Source organism: Cavia porcellus, unplaced genomic scaffold, assembly GCF_034190915.1.
Source record: "Cavia porcellus strain 051 isolate PalLab524CR breed Dunkin Hartley unplaced genomic scaffold, mCavPor4.1 scaffold_28, whole genome shotgun sequence".
NCBI lineage: Eukaryota > Metazoa > Chordata > Mammalia > Rodentia > Caviidae > Cavia > Cavia porcellus.
The window spans coordinates 29145024-29154913 of record NW_026947511.1 but is presented as its reverse complement, the minus strand read 5'-3'; the positions used below and the strand labels follow the sequence as shown (position 1 = coordinate 29154913).

General features: G+C 50.6%; 1 long non-coding RNA gene across 1 annotated transcript; it reads left to right on the top strand.

Moving 5' to 3' along the window:
- The first annotated feature begins 2914 nt into the window (after positions 1 to 2914).
- LOC134473813 (uncharacterized) lies at positions 2915 to 4452 on the top strand. The gene is made up of 2 exons (XR_010044252.1): positions 2915 to 3506; positions 3929 to 4452. It is a non-coding gene; the product is annotated as an uncharacterized LOC134473813 (long non-coding RNA).
- The last annotated feature ends 5438 nt before the right edge of the window (positions 4453 to 9890 follow it).

Here is a 9890-nt window from a genome sequence, read left to right as displayed (position 1 = left end):
CCCTGGGATCCTTGTCACTGCACCCAGAGCCTACACACTTCCTCCTCAGAAACTCAGCAGTCTTGTGACCCACAGTGACATTGAGAGACACACTGTTCTCTATCCTGCCCAATGGGCCATGTGCCAACACCTGCCTTCTCCCCCAGAGCCATCTGTCACCATCCTGGCGTGTCGGTGGGAAGACGGCTTCATTAGCTCCTTCAGAGCCATCCATCCCCTGGTGCAGAGACAAATGAAGTCCTCCTACCCCCTGAGCCAGGAGGAGCTCAGAATCCAGAGGTAAATCTCCAAATGGTCACCCTGACAAATTGCTTCCTATACAGTTCTTCTGCCTGAGGCCATACCAACTCTCCCCAATGCAAGAGGTGCCAGCCTCTCTGGATGCATCCCCAAAAGCTCCCTCAGCACCAGTCACCATGCCTGAAGTCCCCACCATTAGAGAGGTCACTGAGGCACTCACCCTCCACGTGTCTATTAAGATGCAAACAACTCTGGTAGAAAAAGAGCATAAGACACAAAAGGCCTCTTTTCTGCACTATGTGAGCTTGGAAGATTGCTTTCCCTTTTTAGAGAAGCTTAGCTTTCCTATCTTTAAAAGAAGAGTCAGCAAGGTGTGGTGGCACATGCCCATAATCCCAGCCCTGGGAAGGCTGAGGCAAGCGGATCACTACAAGTTCCAGGCCAGCCCAGGTAACATAGTGAGTCCAGGATAGCCTGAACTACATAGCAATACCCTGTCTCAAAAAGAACAAAAACAAATAATCAGTCTAGACTCCAGATCATCTTCAATCCCTTTGATCTCTGATATGAGTTTCCGCAGGGGTATCCCTGGGGTTCAGAGAATATCATACTATATCCTTCACAGCCTTGAAAAAGCAATCTGTGGTTTTATTAAAAGATACTGATAGATCAAAACAAACAGGTACTCACCCATGCCCCTACATGCTCATAAGAAACTCTACTGAGCCCTGCTCACCATGACTTGGAGCATGACCCTGACCCTGGGGAACATTTCAAGGGAAATCATGAAGTTAAGTCGTGGGCCTGGTCTCAGAACTCTGGCATAACAAGCTGGAAGCACACTTAGGGAAAAGATGTTACACATCGAGGAACAAGATGGCCAATTTTCTTAAGAGTTTAGGAGTGAGACTCAGAAGTGGAAGTAGAGCCACAGGGATGAAAAGCCTTCAGGGAAAGAATGAGGAGTATTTCTGGGACCAGAGTGAAGGCTCATCTAGCTGGAAGGAGAGAAACATAAGGATGTGAAGAGAGGCCAGAATGGACCTTCAAGGGCTGGTATCTTGATCCTGTAAGCAGAGAGAATCTATTAAAGGCTTTTGGTAACAGAAAAGACCGAGCTTAGAGGAGTGTTCTGTAGCAGAGGAGATGCACCTCACCATTCCAGCCCTGGGGACAGTAGTTGCTTCCTTTCAGCAGTACACGGGTCATGAACACCTTCCCGCCACCCTGGCTTCCCCCTTGGAGTTACGGGAGATGGGAATGGGGGTTGGATTGGACTTTCAGCACCAACGACTACGGACAGCTCCAGTCCATTGGCTTTCTATGAGGAAGGGATTAGTAGGTTTTTCAGCACCTCAAGAGCCACGGACAGCTCCTGGTCACCCAGTTTCTGTGCCGAGGTTGGGGGGAGGGAGTGAGGGAGCAGAAGGAGAGGGACTGGTGTGTTGACTTCTATTATCAAGGGGCCCAGATGTAAAATGAATGCCTGTGATATTTATCCCTGCCATCGCTAATAATAAGTGGCCTGATTTGTCAGGCAGGGACAGATTCAAAGATGTCAATTAAGAAGAGAAAAAAGCCCAGCTGTTCTTTATTTATCTGCTGTGCAGATGCTTTGTGGAGGAAAGGACTTGGATATTGGGGGGGCCTCAGGCCCGCACCCTACTCCTTCTTTCTGTACCCCTTCCCTTCCTGAACCCCCTCTTCCTCTATTCTGCCCCCATCTGCCCTAGTGTCTTGCCCTCACATCTTGTTTTGTTTTCCCTCTCCTTCCTCACTGTTTTCTGTCTTTTACCTTTCTCCTCTCTACTCTCTCCTGTCCCTCTCTCCTAGCCCAACAAATTACCTCCTTGGTATTCTCATTCTTTGGCTTACATATACCCCTATTTCCCCTCTACACACCTGTCCCTCCTCTCCCAATTTCCCTTCCTTGAGACCTCTGGCTGCTATGACCCTTGTCTTTCTAAACCGGCCTCCTCCAATGATCTCTGTTTACAAAGCATACTCTGGACTCAGACTGTTAAATGGTTATGAACCATTGAGGAAAAGCTGAAAAGGCTGCAAAGTTTGAGGTTTTCATTTATATCACAAGCAGAGTCAGCTTTTGAAAGGATTTGGCTTTGAAAAATAAAATCAAATCCTAGAGAATCAGTTTGGCCAGTTCCCTGAATCTAGATTAAAATTTAAAGCCAAGAGCTGAATCTAAGTAAGAGCTCAATACTTCTTTTTCTGACCTCAAACTAATCATGCCTTAGCCCTGGAATTCCCTGTGAAGGTTTTTCTCTCACAGCTGAAGTGTTCTACAGTAAGATCCCCATCCTATATTTGAGTTCTATCCAATCAAAAAGTTGTAGAGAAATGGACTCAGTGTGGAAACCAGTCCCATCAGGGCCGCTGTATTCTAAGGGGGGTCCAGGAAAGATGTGGGGATTTGTCTGTTTGATGCAGTCATCACTCTGGTCCTGTCCACCCACTGACACTGTGGAGCATTGTTGGCTTCTTCTAGAGAATGCATCCCACCTAGACATTCCAATCTGGGCTGTGCACTCTGTCCTGCCTCCCCCACCAAGGCTCTGTCTTGCCCTTTGTGAGTAATAATGAAATGGCTCACTGGATTCTTGGTTCTAGATTCAGAACTGCATGTGTGAATAGAAACCCTTTCCCTGGACTTCCTGCCCCAGGCCTACAATCTCTCCAGCCTTTGATGATTTCATGTAACCATGCCAACCATGACATCACTGACGAAGGGCTTTAGAGCCATATTCAATATGGCTGGAATCAAGAGCTGCAGGGTGTGTCAGTGTGTGGTCAGAGACAAAGGAAAGCCATATGACCCCTAAGACACCACTGGTTTTGCCAAGTTGTCCAGAGCCAGCTTCTCTAGGCCTCACCAGCTGAATGTGGGCAGGAGATACTTTAGCCACATCCTGAGATGTGCCTGCATCCACAAGAGAAAGAAGAAAGCTATCTCCGAGTTGTTAAAATGATTCAGACAACCGCCATCACTCCTGGGTTACTAACAACCAGCTCCATCCTCTTCTAACTTCTCTCCCTCCTCCCATCTCCTCTGCTGGTGTCCTTGAGCCAGAACTCCCAGCATCCCTGCAAGGACTGGACTCTCCATATACTGTTTCTTCTGCTCATCCTAAAGCATCCTTATGAAGCACAATGACATGTGTGGATTCTCCAGAGGCTACTCGGATCCCTTGGAAGAGACCCAGGGTACAGAAATCAAGTCACCTGACTACCCCAGCACTGTGCCATTGGTAAGGATTTTGGAGGGTAATTTGTAGTTTTCAAAGTAGTTCTCCACTCATGATCCTTTTTTCCTCTGATTTTATTTCATCCTCATACAAGTCCTAGGAAGAGACTGAGACCATGTAGCTTGATCACATTCTGATGGAAAAATCTAACATTCCCTTCAGAGTCTGATTTGAAATTCAGGCTCCTTGCCCAATGATCCTTCCCCTGCTCCACAGCTTCAAGGCTTGTCTCAAGGATAGTACGAAGATCACACAATGACCAGATAATGTCTGAAGATGACGTTTAGTTCACAGGGTGTGCCATGGTTGGTATGTTTCCTCCCCAAGTTCACATGCTGTAAACACAATTGCCAAATTACAGATGTGGGAGTCTTGGAGAGGGAATTAGGATTAGATGGGTATATTTGTCACTTTCCCTTTGCTAGGTCCAAATACCTAACACCTACATTTAAAGGATGAAAGGGTTTATTTGGCTCAAGGTTTCTGAGATTCCATCCAGTCACCTGGCTCCACAGTAAAGACATGAGGGAGGAAAGTTGTTCATCTCATGGCTTCACCATGAAGTAGCCAGGCAGCTTCACCAGACGCCAGCACCCTGCTTTTGGACTTCTCGGCCTCCTGAATTGTGAGCCCAATACACTTCTGGTCTTTATAAATTACCCAATCTGCGGCATTCTGTTATAGCAGCAGAAAACAGACTAAGATAGAGAGGCAAGTGTCATAGACAAAGAACTGATCTTCACCCGAGTCACTTGTTATGGTTTAATTTGAGCTCACGAAGTCAAGAAATGCTACATGAGCCTGTCCTTCAACTCTCAAGGATGAAGCAAGCCACTGAAAATGTCTCTGGACTGATAAACTGGCAATGTTTTCTTCAAGGCTATTTCTATTTCCTCTTTTATATGTATCACTGAAAGAATAATAATAAAATTATAATAATGATAATAAACATTTATTGGGCACATAATATATCCAAAGCTAGGCTAAATAACTCACTGCATTATCTCATTTATTGATCACAACAACCCAATCATGTATGTACTATTATTTCCCTTTTTGTCAGAGACAAAGACTGAAGTCCAAAGATGATAACTAACTTGCCCAAGGTCACAGCTTATCAGTGGCAATCAGCACTTGGTCTCAGATCTGCATTTCTCAAAAGTTTCAGTGTAGGCACAAATTTTTTAAGCCTCTCATTTTGAGGTCTGCCCCTCTCAGCCTCCAAACTAAAGTTTTGGTAAAGGTGCAGATGAGAGCGATTCTCCCAGCAGCCTCAGACCTCGGGCTGTGTTCATCCAGGTGATTGGTGGGTGAGGTTCTGCAGAAGCTGACCAATGTCTGCCCTCCTTTTTGGAAGGTCTCCCTGCTCTGCCCCAGCCTCTCTTACCATTTCAGAACACCCTACCCCAACTCCCAGCAACCTGCATCTGCCCATTTGCCTGAGGTATCGGACTGCAGGTTACATTTTGCTATGTAGGGGAGGCCAGGAATCAACACTGGCTGCCTGAGCAGGCCTAAAGTCGCAGTGGAGGTGAGCATACCTCACACTACGAGGCCCAGCGGCTCTCTGCCTGCACATCTCACAGTGTGAGGTACGCTCCCAGGAGCAGCCTTCACAGCTGATGAAAGATGATACATGAACCCGGCTCCCTAGCTCCACAGACCACAGGCCACAGGCCAGCGCCAGGCGCATGCTCTGTACCCTCACAGAGCTGTGTCACGGAACTTGGCTCCACTCACCCCCGTAGTAGCTGACAACAGTGCCCCTGCTGTCTTGCCTTCTGGCAGGCTTCTTCAAGAACCCCGGCCAACCTCTGCCTGCTATCAGCAGTGACCTTAGGACCCAGAGCAGGGGTGCAGCACACGATCTGCCATTTCCGGCTTGAACAGCTCCCCAGTGCACTCTGGATGATATTCAATCTGTCTTTCAGCTGCTGCATGGTGCCCTGCAGGCCCTATCCCTGCCCACATCACTGTCCCCACAACTCTGGGCCCCTGCCCTCACTCCCTCCACCCAGCAGGCCCACCGTACAACTGCCCTCTACTGCCCAACACCCGCTCATCTTCCAAAGATCCAGAGCAACAGCCATTTCCTTAAGGGAAATGACCACATCCTCTGGAAAGAGTACTGCTCCCACCAAAGAGCACCACCTGACCTGTGTGTGCCTCTTTCACAGCCCCTGTGACCACCATAGGGCTTGCTGGGGCCACCTCTCCCAGCATGGCATGGTCCCTGGGGAAAATACCAGTCCAATTCCTCTTTTGAGTTACAAGCTAGCTCTCTAAAACCTGTAGACTGACTGAATGACCACTTTTCTCTGATAAGAGAGAGGAAATGCAGGCAGGGAGCCTCTGGGCCTCGTAGTGTGAGGTATGTTCACCTCCACTGTGGCTTTAGGCTCTGATGGCTGGGCCCAGAAAACCCAGTGAGGTGCTCTGTCCCCCACCCCTCAGCCTGGTCAGGCAGCCAGCATCTAAACAGAGATGGCTGATACTCTGGGAAGAGCACCTGAGTTTAAACCCAGATGGCTGCGGTCCTTGGGCAAACTACTTCATCCGTGTTTTTCAGTCTGAACCTTGGTTTGCCCAGTTGTGATGGGGGCTAGCAACTAGCTCTTTCCCAGGGAAGCTGTAGGCGCTCAAGACAGTAATCACTAAGGGGCCTGACACACCAGCTGGAGCACGAATGGTCTCCCTGGGAATGAAACCCCCTGGGAATGGGCAGGGCATGGGAGATGTGGCACACACCAGGCATTAGGGGAACATCTGCAATTTCATCTCAGTTACTCCATTTAACAGGTGGGTAAGTTAGGACCCAGAGAGCTGTTATCTTCTAAGGTCAGAGAAAGCCTCTGTCAGAGACAGAGCTGCAAGTGCCAGCCCATGGCGATGTTCTTGTCATTGTCATAAGTGGCCAATGTTGTTTAGATGATAGTTGCTTAAAATTTCTTTTTTTCCCACTCTACTCTATGGTAGGTCCCTGTGCAGAGTTTATCAAGATTTCCCTGTTCACCACCTTACCTGGCAAGCCTTGCATTGGCCTCATCATCAAAGACCTATGCACCCCAAAGTCTACAGGGCTACAAGACCACATAGGCTGAAGGACTAGAGAAGCCCTAGAGCCATCCGCCTTCTCTCTCCCACCAATGCCTTCCCAGTCCCCAAGTCCTCCCAGCAAGTAAAACCAGACCTGGACACTAACTGAGAGACGGGTGACTCCTCACTCATACGGAAGATGCCTACTGACCCCCAGCAAAACTCTGAACTCTGCACGGAGGCTAGGAAATCTATGGCTAAACCAGTCACAACCTGCACCCCAAGATGTTCAGGTTCTGGAGTATGGGCAGTTAGCAAGCAAGCAAAGCATGAGCCTCATGTGTGAGAACCCACACTTCCCAAACAAGCTCTGGAGCTAGGAGGTGTGCCCAGCACAGGACAGAGTGGGCACTGGTCTGGCAAGATCTCCTCTGAGGCCCACAATATGTTCACCATCACCCTTCCCCCCAAAACCCTGAGTACCACAGCGCCTGGCAGTGGACCCCAGATGCCCCCCAAAACACCTGTGATTGGATCAGTCTGCAGAGGAGACCCTTTGAGGGCAAAGAGGGGCAAGGAGGGGCAAGGAGTAGAGCATCACCCACTCCTCATCTTCTGCTCCCCCATAGACCAGCCCTTCCCCACTGAGCCCCCCTATTAGTAACGTGTGATACCATTAGCTTTGCTGTCACCAGCACTGACAACTCAGAAGTCCCCAGTAGCTGTCTGCAAAGACACAATAAATAAGGACTCTTAATTAACACCTCCCTTAGCTAAACAAATTAATTTTATGCAGTTCTCAAAGCAGCAATGTGATTTGCCAATGACCAAGGTGAGTTGGTCAGATTTGGCAAGAGCTGCAGGGCAGGGTCGGCTTGTTAACCTCTGTGGTGCATTAGAGACAGCAGGCTGTGGGTCTGAGTTCTTGCGCTGGCCTGGGGACAGAGTCCTAGATGCACAGCTGCAGGGTGGAATATCAGGTGGGAGGTCAGGAGCTCTGAAGGCTGCTCCCAGCTTGGCCTCCAGCTCCAGTGCGTCCCTGAACAAGTTTCTTCTCCTGGCCTCTGTCTGCCTCATCCTTATAATAGGCATCACTTCTTGTCATGCCTGTTAGCTCAGGGCTGTGAAGAGGAGCAAAAGCTGCTAATAGAAAGGAAGTTTATAAACTGTAGTGTGCTGTGCTCAGCTGAGAATGGGGATGATCTCTTCCTCCAGCTGCCAGAGTCAGGGCTGGCTCACCAGTCCTCCTGCATTTCCTTCTTCACACACATGGGCACTGGATCTGCCCCCATGACACTTTGGGGACGAAGAGGGCACTGACATGACAGTCAACCGCAACAGCTTCCAGGACCTGCCCACTTCAGCAAATGGCCTATACAATAAATGAGGCCCATCCAGCACTGCACTCTCAGCTGCTCCCTTTGAAGGGATGGTCTGAGCTGGCCCTGAGCAGAGGGGACTCTCCCACGCAGTCCCTGCCAGCCCCAGGTCTTCACGGGGGTCTGAGGGGGACCCCCAGCCATTCCCTGAACTAGCCCTGACCTCAGTCCCCAGCCAGGCCCAGCCCAGCCCACTCTGGCATCCCAACACCAGCCATGGCTGGACCTCTGCTGGGAGTGGCAGAGACCCTGGTTCCCCCGGGGTTCTCACTCAGGCACTGTCCACAGAAAGGAGCAGCCCGCTGTCCCCTCAGCACTGAGAGCCATTCCCAGGGATCTGTGCACAGAGACCTTCAGTCACTCATCAAGGGCCACACAGCAAATCTATAGCCAAGCAAGGACTCAGACGGCGCCCCCAGAAACTCCCCTTTCTACTTCTGGGCAGGAAGGAGTTTTTTATCCTCATTTTCCAGGGCTGGGAGAGCAGCAGGTCCTGATTGCTTCTCTCAGGCTTTCAGCACTAAACACTGAGTACCTACCTTGCAGCAGGCACAGGTTGGCAAAACAGGCAGAGCCCCTGCACCTACGGGAGCCACACTGAGCAAAGTCTTCCTCCGTGGTATCTGCAGCGGGCATTTCAGAGTAGCTGCCTCACTCTCTCCCCAACATGCGCATGTGTGGGTGCAACCTGGCAAAGCAGAGACCCCTTGAAAGGAGCTGTCAGGGGTACTGGGGTGGGCAGCTGACCCAAGATCTGTCTGTGCTGTGTGCCACCAGGAAGAAGGTATTGCTTCTGGTGGGAACACCAAGTGCTGTGTTAGGAATCCAGTCTACACGCGTGGGCGAGGGCAATGACATCGTCCTGTCCCCAAGCACACGCTGACCCACAGTGACCTGGCGCAGAGCTCACATTTCAGCAGCCACAATGGAATGGCTGGGGAGAGGATCCGCGCTGAACAGCAGCAGAGCTGCCCACCAGCGCCCCCCACATGCAGGGGACTCTGAGACCAACAGGAGGTCAGAGAGGCAGAGCCCAGTGCCCTGGCCCGTGTCAGGGGACCACGGGAGCCCCTGCCTTGGCTCCCTGAGACTGTGCAGTGCTTGACCTCAGGTGCTTTTGGAGAGGGAAGCCATCCCTTCCAGCTCTCCTGAAGTCCCTTCAATCCTTCAAACTGAAGACTCCAAGCAGAGCCTGGCCCATTCTGCCTGGAGAGCTGGATGGGGGGTAGCAGGAAATTGGAGCTGAAGGTGGCAGACCCAGGTTGAAGCCTTGCTCTCCATGAGCTGCTGTGTGCCCTAAGAGATGGAGCTGCTGCTGTGCTCCTCACAAGCCCAGGCTCAGGCTGGGGACAGGTGGGTGCTCGAGCACTTGAAGTCCCATCCTCCTGTCCCTGACACAGAGCCAGCCTTCCAGCATCAGAGTCCCAAGGATGTGGCATCCCAGCTTCCTCTGCCCGAAACCCTTCTCTTTGGAGGTTTGCAGAACCCTCACTCTGCACAACGCAGACACTGGGAGACAGCTCCGTGCCTCTCCATACCAGTGATGTGTCCCAACTAACCTACGCAGCTGTGCATTGGGGTGCACACCTGTAATCCCAGCACTCAGGAGCAGGGGTGACTTTCCAATGATGACATAAAGGATGCTGGGGCCTCTGGTCAGTGCAGGGACTTGAAAGTGACAGCCTTCTTAATGACACTCTAGCCATGCTCTCCAGGCTGCTATTCTTCCCTTTGGGTACAATTCTTCCAACACAATAAATCTGGAAGTGGGGGTCCCAGCCCTCCAACCCTAAGCAGGTTTTGGAACCCAAATCCTGCTCTTCCATAAGAGGGCTTAGTTGGATTGGCTAGGACAGCTGCAGCTTTAAGAATGGCTCCAAGGCAGGAGATTGCAGGGGATTGATTTTGGGGTCTTGCTGAAGCCTGGGATCCAGAATCAATCTGGCAGTTACCAGACAGGGTGTGAAGTGGC